The following is a 13,468-nucleotide window of genomic DNA, read 5'->3' as shown; positions in this document are numbered from 1 at the left end:
TTCTTGTTTGCATCCTTTTCTTGTTTGCCTCAGTCTTGTAAGGTTTTTTTGTTGGCGCTAACTTTTTTCTTCGCTTCGATTTTTATTTGTGTGATTTGCACTTCTGGGCCAACGTAATGATGACTCAAACGCGCTGTTGAGTGTGTTTTTGCAGATCACACGACCTGCGTGCAACACAGGCCACTGACTCATCTGTGTCCTGCAAGCCCCCCACCCCCCCTTTTTTTTTTACTCCCTCCATTTTCTCTCTCTCTCGGCCCTCACTCCGCTCCATCTCTTTTGCTTGATCCCTCCCCTTTTTCCGTCCCCCATCTCTCTCCCCCTCCTCCCTCCATCTTTCTTGGCCTTCTTCCTACTTTCTCTCCCCCGCTCTATCACACTCTCTCTCTCTACCTCTCTCTCCACATCCCTCCCTCTAACTCCTTCCTCGCTCAACCCCCACCCCCACCCCCACCTCTCTCTACCTGATCAATTCTCTTTTGCTGTCTTTGTATGTTTGGTTTATAGGGTTTGTTTATAACATTTCTAACTATTATAACATCTATGGTCTACCCTCTAGTCCAGTGCTTCTCAATTATACTCTGCTTGCCCCCCCAGAAAAGAGAAAATACCCCCTCACCCTCCATATGCCATGCCAACCATGAATAAGATTATTATCTATAAAAATTGTAAAGTACACTTTACTTTACCCTTGTGGCATTATGTTACAAATTATGGAAAATCCTTTGATTTTTTATGTTATCATAAAAGAATCAATGGGTAAATAAAACACGAGGGAGCTGAAATTTCCAGGAGATGATTAAAACGTAAAATTCTGACATGCTGACATTTCTATGGGATTGCAGCTGGACGTGTAAGATTTTGAGTACAAAAATAACCATTGTCCAAATTTTGGACCATATAAAACCATTATAATTACAATTTTTCAGGTTCATTTTAAAAGGATTTATGGCATTGATTTTCCTGCGATTTTTACAACATTCCATTGAGCTGTGGTCAAAGTATTTCAGCAAACAGAAAATTCTTTGTTGACTTGTGTTTCACCTCAAGACTGTAGGTGGCACTAGAGATCAGTTCATGGCAGACTACAAAGACAGACCATACTATTTTTCCATTTTTTGTGGGTGTTAATAAATTTAACCTACATATGTATGGATAGAATTGATGCCAACGAACAATTTGAGTAGTTGAAGGGAAAAAAATATTCTTGAGTAACTTTAATCACGCCTTTAAAAGCATTTACAAAATTAGGAAAAAATACAATTTGTATAGTTTGCAAAGTGTGTGCACTTGGGTTAAATACTTTTAACTTGACACAAGGCAAAAGCAATATATATATATATATATATATATATATATATATATATATATATATATATATATATATATATATATATATAAAAAATCAAAAATTGTTAACTACTTTTTTTTCCCAGTAGTTATATACAGTTTAAAGGTTTATCTATACCAGGGGTGTCAAACCAATGGCTTGCAGGCTGATTCTGGGCCGCAAATGGGTTCAATCCGGCCCGCGAGACGATTTAGTAAATTATAAAAATGAGCTGAATTTTTTACAGGTTAAATGTTTGTCTAAGCAGAAAAAAACATGTGCATCAAAGTGCCTGACAATAAAGATGCTAATCCTTGTTTGATAACGATTACACTTAACATGGCAAAACAAATTCTTTTCCCGTGGCTCATCCGCACCCCCCCACGATTTGAGAAACACTACTCGAGCCCCTAAATGGCATTTCCCATTATACATTAGCATTAAGCTAATAGACCTCGAACAAACAACTTAAGTAAACAACGTCCTCTGCCAATGTCCGTCAACGAACTGCCCAGATGAATTCACCAATCACATGACCTCATTCCAAAAACATCACGTCACCTTTTCAAAATCGCCCGCTCAAAAAACCAACACCTCTGCCACTAACCCTCCACCAGATGTCCTCATAACAACAACGTTGGGATAAAAGCAGATGTTCTGAAGGTTTTCACTCACCATTTGCGCCTCTTCTTGTTTTTCTCCTTCTTCTTCAGCGGAGACGCCTCACTTCAGTCTGAGAGAGCCGGAAAGAACAAGAAGAGAGACGGAATGTTTTAATCACACCGAGGAAGGCGAGTCATCTTCCCACGCGCACAGGACATCATCACATTCATACACACACAGGATGAGTCTCCTAGAGGTTTGAGGGGCAGAGAGAGGGATGAGATCATGGCTCAAATGGAGGACAGAAGGGACCGAATTGAGAGAACTCAAAGATGAGAGGAGGAAAGAATGAAGAGAATGAGCAGCGCGCTTCAAGTTGAGTCATCTCCAACTTCCTCACAAGCACCCCCGCAACCCACGCTTCCGACTCGTAATTGTGTGTGTACCGACATGTATCATGGGAAGAAAAAAAAAAAGGTGGGAGCGTGATCCGATGCGCAAGAGGAGAAACAACTTCCTTTTTCCCAGGAATCCCAAGGGACGGGGAGTTTTTTTGTTGTCCACCTCGAGAATGGAACCGAAGTTTCGGTTCACATAACATACGGTGGAAATGCAATGCATGCAAGGAAGACCAGTTTTTGTATTTCTTGAGACCGTGAAGGAAAAGAAACGGTTTTCTTCAGGGTCTTGCTCTGGGGATGTTCAAAAACAAAGTCCGGCAAGAACAAGAGTGTAAACAGACACACACACACACACACACACACATACAGAGAGAGAGAGAGAGAGAGAGATGTTGGCATGAGATGTTTTTTAATAATTTATTCGTTTATTTACTCTGTAGGCTATTTTTGATTGAAGGAATTATTTCAGACATCTATAAAAAGAGAAAAACTGTTTCTAACTCATTTAATACAGTACAAAATGAAATATTATGGCAGTTTTTAGCATTTGAAGTTATAAATGTATGTGTTACATAATTACAAAAAGAAATATTCTAAATCGATTATATAGTATATCACTATAATATTTCATTATATATGTAAATATGTAAAATTAGGTCCATTATTTTTTATATTTTACTATAATAATTGCATAATAAATAAATGTGTCATATATTATCTTTATTTGGTATATGTATATATTATAAAAAAAAAATAAATTATAAATAAATAAATTATATACAATATATAGAGTACCATACATCTAAGACAGTTTATGAATTATATATATATATATATATATATATATATATATATATATATATATATATATATATATATATATATATATATATATATATATGTATACCAAAATACCTAAACAGCCATATAAATGTCAAATGATATGTCTAATTTTATTTATACCTGCATCAAAGGCCTAGCTAACAAATTATTTTTTTTCCATGTGTTGTGTTTATCTATGTAAGAGGTGACTTTTATCACAAATGACCCACGTCACACAATCATAAGACGTGGACATTGCACAAATGGAGTCAAGTGGCTCAGCATGTGTTGACTTTTTGTGTGTGTGTGTGTGTGTATATGTGGAGGGGTTAGACATATTTAGGCATATATGAACCGTATCTCAGGAAATTAAAGCCACAATGTATGAGATTGAACGATACAGTATATAGTGGTGAACAAAAAATATTCCTTTTAAAATCCCATTATATATTTCAGTAATAAAAAATAACATTTTTTTGATATTCATCCATCCAAACATACAGAATTTCTTTCAAATAAAATTGAAAAGTACAGTTACATGGTTTAGCCGCAACATAACAACAGCCCACAACTAGCATAAGGCTGAAAGAAAGCGTGTGCATGTCATGAGTCAGGCTCAGAAGGATCTGACTCAACTCCTCAACAGTCGAAACGCTTTTATTCTCCAGGTTACAAGGCCTCTGTGTTTGGAATTGGACCACACACATATATCAGTGTTTGCGCAACATCTGTGTGGACTTTTGTCATTTCTGCATGTGAAGCATGTGCGTGAGTAACAAAACTTCTTTTGTATGCCTTCCCATCCCGACCACCAAGCGTGATTTTCAAAGGTGGGTGACGTTTGTGTCAATTCAGTGAGCCCAGACGTGTATTCATATCATTTAAACATCGATCATAAAATATCGACTTAAAGTTTGCCATTTTAACGCAACTGTGTAAGGGGAAACGCCATAGACAGGCTAAAAACTAGCATCTGCGTGGCACTGTTGTAACATTTTAAGGAACACTTTATTTGCCTACAAAAAATGCATCAACACATCTAAACAGACAATAAAACAATACACACAAGCATATATCCTTTATCCTCTGAGAAGAAAAATAAATTTTATTCAATGATGGTAATGAAATACCTCTTTGTTTGTGTCTGTATTATACAGCCCACTGCTGGAGAGGCTGGGCACACCAGAGCATTAATTAATGCTTCTTCAAGGGTTATTAATTAAAAACCCAGTTAATATATCATAATTTTGTGGGACTAGAATGGATTAATGAGTGGAATATGGACAGCAGTGTCAACTGAATTAAATGTAAAAAATGTACCAAAAACCCAGCCCGACTATTACGCAGTCGAAGGTGTTGACCAAACACCACCTGTTCCCAAAAGGGGGCGGAACTTTATAGGTAAAATTACTATAGACATGCACTTAGTGTTTAAAATAGTTGTAATACCACCACTTGTACAGCAGATGGCGGCAGAGCAAACATGCGTAAAAAGGGCTGTGGAAAGGCTGTCATTACCTTGTTTGACCGCTGAGTGGCAATCTAGGACAATTTATGACGTAAGTATGAGTTAACTGGATTTGAATAGTTTGTATACTGCGTGGATTTGAATGAGAAAATTAATATTCAAATTTCAACTTCTACCTACATATTGGTACAGTATTCATCACTAACCTTGTGCAAGGCTGACTTTTGGATACTGGTTAACCTAAAGAATTGTCCTGTGACATTAAAAAAAATGCAATTGATATGTTTGTGCAAATATTCCACGTTAGAGCAAAGACACCACATGACATGCATGTGTACTAAATGCAAATATTGACACATTGCCTTAAGCATTATATGTCCTTGCCACTGCAGCTCTTCGTGTACGTTTGACACACCAGTAAAGGTGTCAAATATTACAAGCCAAAAGTTGCACATCCATATGATTGTATCATAGAAATTGTGAAAAGTGATTGACTCATTACCGCTGCCATAAAAGTCAAGGTTGAAGATTAGGAAATTACCGCAAGAAAGTAACTGATAACCAAGTACATGTGCATAATTTAACTGTTTGTTTAGGTTTCTTCTTGAAATTATCTATACATGCTAATTCATGCTTGTTTCCAACACAATGAAATACTATAAAGTCGTTTTGGTAGCTTAAACACAGAGTTCCCATTTTTCATTTGAATGAGCATTGTCAGAGCTAAATCCTTCAAGCTAACACCAACGCAAACCATAGTTAGAGCGATTAAAAATCCTGCAGATTGCAACAAAACTCTTTGAAAACAAGTTTATGTTAACATTCTAATCCGTGGCTAATACTAAATGAACCCACGGATTTTGCAATATTCAAATGAGCCAAATTAGCATCATTAATACTAAATGCTATTGCTAAAAGTCTGAGCCCTGCGATTTTAAATGCTATTTATTCTCTTTCATTTTTTCTTTTGGCACATGCTAATTCCTGCTAAACTGACCAAATAAGCTAACATAAAGACGCTACTGTGGCTAACTGCCACACTCTGGAATAAGGGAAATTGGCATTGTCGGCACGCTAATGCTCAAAGTCCAAAACTGATCTCAGCAGAACTTAAAAAAAAAAAAAGCTACAATTTGCTAACAAACAAACAACGTAGCTAATTCATTTGACCGCGTAAAATTACAATAAGTGCTAAAAGCTATATGATAAAATTGAAAGAAAAATAAAACAGTCCAAACCGATGCAGGAGTGTGCAAGTCCTTACAATTATTTGAATAAACATAATTAGCATTGTCAGCGCTAGATGCTAATGCTAACACTAAGAAACAAACCACTTGCAAAATCTTTAAAAATCCTAATGTTTCTAAACTGACATGATCACACTTCCCGTTTGTAAAAGCTATTTGGCTAATGCTAGCATATTCGAAAGAAGCACAACCACAAAGGCTACTAAAGTATTTCGAAACAGAGTTCCTCCATGTCAATTTTTAAGTGCACTGCAGTTGGGAATCTGCCTAGCTACAGATGACAGCGACCAAGAAACTAATAGTGACTGACAAGTGACTGGAATCAAATTATTAGGTACACAAATAGGAACACACTATGCCTCAGTGTCAGCGGCATGCAGACATCAAGAGGAAGTTTGAGCCCGCCATGTCACACAACCAGGAAATTGCACACACACACACACACACACACACACACACACACACGCACACACACAAAGAAGTTAAATAACAATACTGTTTAAATAAAGCTTGTCTAAATAAAAAAATGAAAACAGACCCAGTTATTGTCCACGCATCTGTGACGCACGCGCATCCGGTTTGCGTGCGCGTTAGCCTGTCAGCCACATGAATAGAACAAAGTGGGACAGAGAAAGCCCACGTGACACTTTTGTCATTTTGAAAGTCCCACTTCAAAACCCCTGCAGTCCTCTGGAGGAAGACAAGTTCAAGCGCAGTCGGAAATGTTAACACCACACCAAGATGAGAAGATTAAACCAAATATTCATCTGTGAGCTAAATTACATAAATTGCTCAAATGTTTTGCGGTTATCTTTTTTTGATTATGGGTCACATGATGCAGTGGACCTTGAGATTTGAATTCCTGAACTGGGAAGCAGATGTGCTGGCCACTTGGGAACCACGCTGCTACATTGTCTTCATGAATTGTTTCTTCACATTTCTGAAATCAAGACTTTTTTTTTCACTTCCCGAATCCCCCCCGTAATAACACTTCCTGCTTCCAAGTTAATCTAACATTTGGATAAAATTCCTGCGGTGCCTTGGGAGGTTGATATCATCACATTCCTTTGGTGTTTTGACTCACAAAAAAACTACCCTGATGCCCTTGGAAGTGCATCTCAAATGTGGAGGTTCTCAAATGCAGCATTGTACTCACGTTGATTAAAAGCTCAAGTAAAGAAAAAAAAACACGTTTTCAGTATACATTGATTTGTAAAAACGCTATAATTACTCCATAACTGTATTAAAAGTAATGCGAAACAACACCGTAAATGTTTATCATGAAGATAAACTTCACACATTTTTCTTCCTTTTCTACCTCATCTAATTGGCTTGTATTATTTTAACGTCCACTAAAAAGTTCAACATTAAATGACTCGCACGATGGAATCTCTTGTTCTAAAGTTGTTTCTCCTAAAACAACCTGGATCTTACAACTACACATTTGCGATCTGATGTTACCATTTTTATGTACGTAATAAACAAACACACGAGGCTTTTACACATCCATATATCAAATCAACACATGACGATTTCTTTTTTTCTTTTTTTAAACCGACGGCACAATTTTCGATAACCCGTGAACACAGCATATCTCAGAACAACTTCCTGGCATCGGAGCGTTTTGATCTTCTGCGTTTACTCTCTCGTTGTTTAAACTACGCGTGTGCATGACGCAGTCCCAAAACTTCCGATCTTGCGTTGATGAGGGCAATAAGTTTAAAAATAATAATAAAAAAAATACCCGGGTGTCATAACTATCCACGGGGCAGGAGGTGACGTCACTCCCAGCATAGCGAAATGAGAAGAACAGATCAGCTGTGCTGCTTTCAAGTTCCACCCGGAAACTTTACACTCAACGAATTGAAAGTTTCGAAGTGATGAAAAAGGGAACAGGAAAGTTGAGCTGTTTGACTCACCCACTCTCTTATCACACCAAACACTTTAAATTAATTTCAAAAGTGGACTTACCCAACATGAGCAGAAGTTGTGAGCCCCAAACCATTTTTATTTTGCCTTCTTTTATAAACGCCACATGCACACGCATATTTTCTTTCAACTTTTACCCTGAATGGATTAAAAAAAAAAAAAAACATGCACATGAAAAAAAACATGCCTAAACCACTTTAATCATTTGTGTTCCTGCCTGCAGGAAATCTTACAGCAAACGTTCCACAAACTAGCGCCATTCACAGTGAAGTAGTTGCAGCATTCGCAGAGTGAGTATCAACTTCTTGTCACACGCCCACATGTCCTCCACCCACCATGAATGGAGATATGCCATTCATTGGACACTGTAATCATGTGACTTGAATGAATTTGGTGCCAACTTCAATTTTAGGTCCTTGTTTTTTTTTTATGTACATGCCTACTCCACATCTATCACTTATGTACAAGTATTATCTATCTATCTATCTATCTATCTATCTATCTATCTCTAATTCATTTGTCTCGCTAACAAGCGAGCTAGCTAGCTTTATAGCTGTCAATCTATGTCAATCTATGAATTAGAAATAGCCTGTTTTAGACTCTCTTATTTATTGTTTATATTATTTTCAAGATTTTGGGGTTACCTCTGTCAGCCCTGCACTGAAGAGCGTTCGCAACCAAAACAAAGGTAAACTCCTGTCAGTGGACAATTTTTCCAAAAGTTACTTGAAGATCATTAAATACAGAACGCTAAATGGAGGAAATCTTTAAATATTAAATATTTACTATTATTTTTGCTGTAAACGGCTCAATGCAATTCATTATTAATGTATTAACTAATGTTTATAAATCTAACCTTGAAACAGAACGCGAAATAGAAAAAAAAAGCATTTTTACTATTATTTTTGTTTTGTAACAGTTCAACACTACATTCACCTATTTATAGGTCTTGTATTTATTATTGGGGGGTACAGCCTTCATTCTCATTCTATGCACCCCCACCCTTTGTTTTTCTTTTTTTTTCCCCACTAGTCTTGCAGGCTGTGTCAAATTTCATTTTTCATTTAGAACAAGGGCCAATGACAAATGAATGGCAGGCCACATTTGGCCCCCGTGACTCAAGTTGGACACCCTGCAAAAAAAAAAAAAAAAAAAGTACCCTTCATTTGCTTGCCTGGTCACTTGTTGCTAAATGCCCTGAGGTATTTTTTTTTTTTTATTTATCAATGCATAAATTACACAATATAATATAGTGTATAGTATATAATATATACACAATACATATATAGTGAAATGTAAGTCTAGAAACGAGACGTCCCCTTAAGACAGTAAAACTAGCATCTGAGCACGTATGCGCATGTGTGCACTTATCTGGTTTCCCCTGGAAATGCAGATAATATTCAAAGTAGCTATGAGTCGCAGGCCGCAGCACAGGGTTCATTTTCATGTTCGCAGAGGAAGTCAAAGAAGAAGTGGTGCCAGATAGGACGAAAAGCGCGCCATGCTTTCTACTTCTCTACAAAAGCATAGTCCCGCTTCTTCATTTCAAAGCAGAATTTTACAATTACCTGCTTCGAGTTCCCAGAATAGATCGTGAAGCGAAGTAACTGCACAGTGGTGACCTCCTGCAAGGTGAGGAGAAGTGCTGTGATGACATCCTACCACATGAAAGACATAAATTACGCAGGTTTTTTTTTTTGGGTAACATTTTGAAACATAGTTTCATTTGAAAATGTGCTCCATGGCGCCACTGAAAACTAAGATCCCAAACGCCCCTCAGTCAGCAAGCATTTTTTCTGATTCACTTTGAGCTTCAGTTAAGTTTCAATACATGGTGAATCCGAATGTTCTTTGTCCACTTTCTCTGTAATTTTTTTTTTGCTTAGAAATGGGACGAGACCCAAATCCCACAAGACGAGATGTCTAAATGTGTGACATAAAATTCCTAAAATACAAATTTCAGTTTCCAAAGTTTTCTATTCATTGAGCACCCTGCCAGAAAACTATTTAGTGTGCAAATGTATTCATAAGCATTAAACAGTAGTCACTTCAGGCATTTTTTTTTTTTTTTATCAAACTATCTTTGTCTGATATGCCAAAATTGTATCTTTATTTTTTTCAATAGGAAAACCAAAATATAACCATAAGTGATTTGAAAGTAATAAGTGCAGCCTGTATTTCTCCTGTAGGGCTGCTTCTATTGACAAATTTTTTTTAAATGGTCAAAAAAACATGAGAAACAGAAGATCAAAACCCCATTTTAACTTAAAAATGATTGATCACATTTTGCCTTACCTGAGACTCCACTCAAATCACATGCAAACAAGTAGTACTTTCATGGGGGCGGAAGAATTCTTAAAAAAAAAAAAAAAAAAAAAAGCTTCAAGCAGTTTAGTGCAACTCCCACTTAAGTTTACGGTCAAAACAAAGAGAATTACAGGCAATGAAGGCATTCTAGTCTCTTCTGTTCTATTCACTTCTGTTGTTTCTGGCTGTGTTGACATTTTGAGTGGTATGAAACCTCTTTTGTCAATTTCTATGCACCTCTGGTTGACCAAAAAAAAAAAAAGTATACACACACACACACACACACACACACACACACACGTTTTTCCGCACCGGATTATAAGGCGCACCCTCAATTAATGACATTTTAAAACCTTTCCCATATATAAGGCGCACTGTATTATGAGGCGCACCCTCAATGAATGACATATTTTAAAGCTCTTTCAATCACAAAATAGTAATACTCAAAGTAATACCAATAATAACTCAAATAATAACTAAACTCTCAATAGCATATGAAGTCAATGTCAATATGAGCAACCTCGTTCAACTGTAAACACAAAGAAACAGGTAAAGCTTACTTTATCACTTCATTCCCCATCTACAATCTCAATATTGATCCATATATAAGGCACACCTGATTATAAGGCGCACCATCAGCTTTTAAAAAAAAATAAGGCTTTTAGGTCCGCCTTATAGTGCGGAAAATACGGTGTGTGTGTGTATATATATATATATATATATATATATATATATATATATATATATACACACACACACACACACACACAAACACACATCAGAAAAATTATAACTGTTAAAATGACTACTTCCTGTCAAGTTTAAGAAAAAAATGCATTATTTGTGTAAAGGCACCATTTTGACAGTGACACTCATTTGAATATGTAGAAGCATCTAAAGTTGTGAACTGAAAAAAAAATAAAAACACACAGAGAGCCAAAGGTGTTGTCTTTCATTCCACCAACCAGAACATGAGAGACTCCTGTGTGGCAGGACCTGACAAAAGCTCACAGTGACACTCCCACGTTGGTTTATTATGAAAACAAACCTGACTCCGTATTGTTCGACGAAAAGCCAATAAACTCGCTGTAATGTCTACAGGAAGAAAGCTGCTGTCGATTGTAATGATTGCAATGATTATTTTTATGGGTTGTTAGTGAAGGAGGGCGGTGCAACCTGTTTTTTTTTTTTGCTAAAGGTCAATCATTCCAAAGCAAGGTGAACCCGATTACTTTTTCACCACAAATACAGTCTTGCCAAAAAAAAGAAAAGAAAAAAACACAACTGATGAAAAAAAATTAAATGCTCTAGGTTGCGCAAGCACTTTTACTTTTTCAAACATCCAGGCAATATGTGATGAAAGAATGTGAAGAATGAGCCAACCGTATGTCGCAAGCCTTAGTACTGGAAGTAGTCTTCGGCTTAAAAGATGAAGTTATTTAAAAACATACCACTCATATCTGCCATGCTTTTGTTTTGAAAAGCTATACTTTCATTTGAACACCAACAAAGTACTGCAATGTCTCACTTTGCACAATTATTGTTAACTGGCAAAAACATTTGGTACACCTGCAGAAATATATATATATATATATATATATATATATATATATATATATATATATATATATATATATATATATATATATATATATATATATATATATATCTTTTTTAATTCATTCTTAGAGCCCTGTTGCCTTTTCCAGCTGCTTCAGGCACTTGTAATTCATAACAATAAATGTCATGTGAGAATAAAGCACATAATAGGGCAAGTATAGACTTTTAAAAGGAAGCAGTAAAATAAAAACACATAAATTGATGTCAGAAAGCTTTAAACTGTCATAAAGGAACTAGGTTTTGTTCTTGTTTTACAGTAGATAAATACATGAGCGTGCAATAGCCTGCGGCACGTCACGATTCTAGTCTTGTGGTCTTTGCATGACCACTCTCCAATGTGGGGGCGGGAATGTTTGTAATTTACAAGAAGAGCCTGAGACGGACTCCAAAGTAAGACGCTTAAAACACGGCTGTCTCATCATCCGTAAAAGGCTCCGTTTGGACACTCGTTAGAATTTAAAGACGAGATTGAAGGACTTCCAGGAAACGGAGCTGGCCGGCTATCAGCAAGCTGAAGGCACACCAGACCGTTGAAGGACAGGCTATCTGGTTTTAAGTTTTACTGAGATAGCGCAGTCAGGCGCGAGTCAGGCAGGGAGTAATTGATGGAACGCAGTTACGTGAACATAGATGAAGGAAGAATGTGAGAGCAGAGGGTGTGGGCTGTTTTGTTTGTTTGCATGTTCTCATTTGCTAAGGAATGCACAGCTGCTGGACAAACTGGAGATTAGAAAGGACTGTCGGCATGAATTGCGCTTATTTGCCACTTGCAAGCATTTAGTGCAATATACAAGCACCGCTGTTTGACAAAGACAGGCCTAGAATAAGATGAACATTTTGGAACTTGTTTGAATTAATTGACAAATGTAAAAATTTATAGGGGAAACCGCTCAAAAAAGCATTTTTTTGTGGTTATGTTGATGTTAGTTTTTTGGGGTGGGGTAAGTGGTAAGTTTGATATGTGTTAGCTGAACCGTTTCAAATTTTTTACATTACGGAAGGACACCCCCCCTAAATTGAATTTGTGAGTATTTTAATGGTGAAAATTATTTTTTTTGTAAGTCGAAATTTGCGAATTTGCATTGCAAATACACATAAAAGGTGAATGGAATGTGTGAATATATAATATTCAAATAAGAAGTTAATCTGTATGTCCGTGGGAAAGAATTTGGAATTTTATGAATCTTTGGAATAAGAAAAAATAATAGCATGATTTATGGAACATGTTGAAATTGGAATTGTGTGAATCAGTGAATAAATAAAGAAATAGTGGTGAATCAAAATCACAATATATGATTTTTTCCGGGCAAAGAAGTTAGAAAAACTCCATGGAAAAATGAGAAATTTTTGGTATTGTATATATATATTTTTTCAAATTTAAATGTATTCATTCCCACGTTGACTCAAATGAGCTGAATATTTTGAATTTCTGCTTTGACTAATTTGCCATCGGAATTTGAGTTTTTGTGGAGAAAAATGTGAAACTGAGAATTTTGAAAAAAGATGATGCAAGAAAGTTGCTTTAAGAAAAAGATTAAGATGTGAAGCAGGAAAGCCTTCAAACAATAAATTTGACCTACCTACCTTTACAGAAATTTTGCTTATGCAAACGTGTGTTCATTCAAACGAGAATTTAATGATTGACAGCCTTAAACCCTGGATGGAGATGACAGAAAGGAGTGTTTTTCCAAATGTGCAAAGATACATATGGAGTTCAAATAACGTGTTGCAATGAAAGCAA

The 13,468-nt window shown here is 36.3% G+C and overlaps 1 protein-coding gene across 9 annotated transcripts in view; it reads right to left on the bottom strand.

Annotated features, from left to right (window-relative positions):
• Nucleotides 1-8,065, bottom strand: part of LOC148419940 (uncharacterized) — a 62,998-nt gene extending 54,933 nt beyond the window's left edge. For all 9 annotated transcript variants that reach the window (XR_015866470.1, XR_015866471.1, XR_015866473.1 and 6 more), the window contains exons 1-2: nt 7,843-8,065; nt 2,006-2,063 (exon numbers count right to left, since the gene is read on the bottom strand). The gene's annotated coding sequence lies outside the window, so the exon portion shown is untranslated. The remainder of the gene's footprint in view (nt 1-2,005; nt 2,064-7,842) is intronic.
• Between the last annotated feature and the right edge of the window lie 5,403 nt (nt 8,066-13,468).

The sequence above is a fragment of the Hippichthys cyanospilos genome, chromosome 8 (genome assembly GCF_059441005.1).
Source record: "Hippichthys cyanospilos isolate Australia breed blue-spotted pipefish chromosome 8, RoL_Hcya_1.0, whole genome shotgun sequence".
In the NCBI taxonomy this organism is placed as follows: domain Eukaryota; kingdom Metazoa; phylum Chordata; class Actinopteri; order Syngnathiformes; family Syngnathidae; genus Hippichthys; species Hippichthys cyanospilos.
This window is presented reverse-complemented; position numbering and strand designations above follow the sequence as displayed.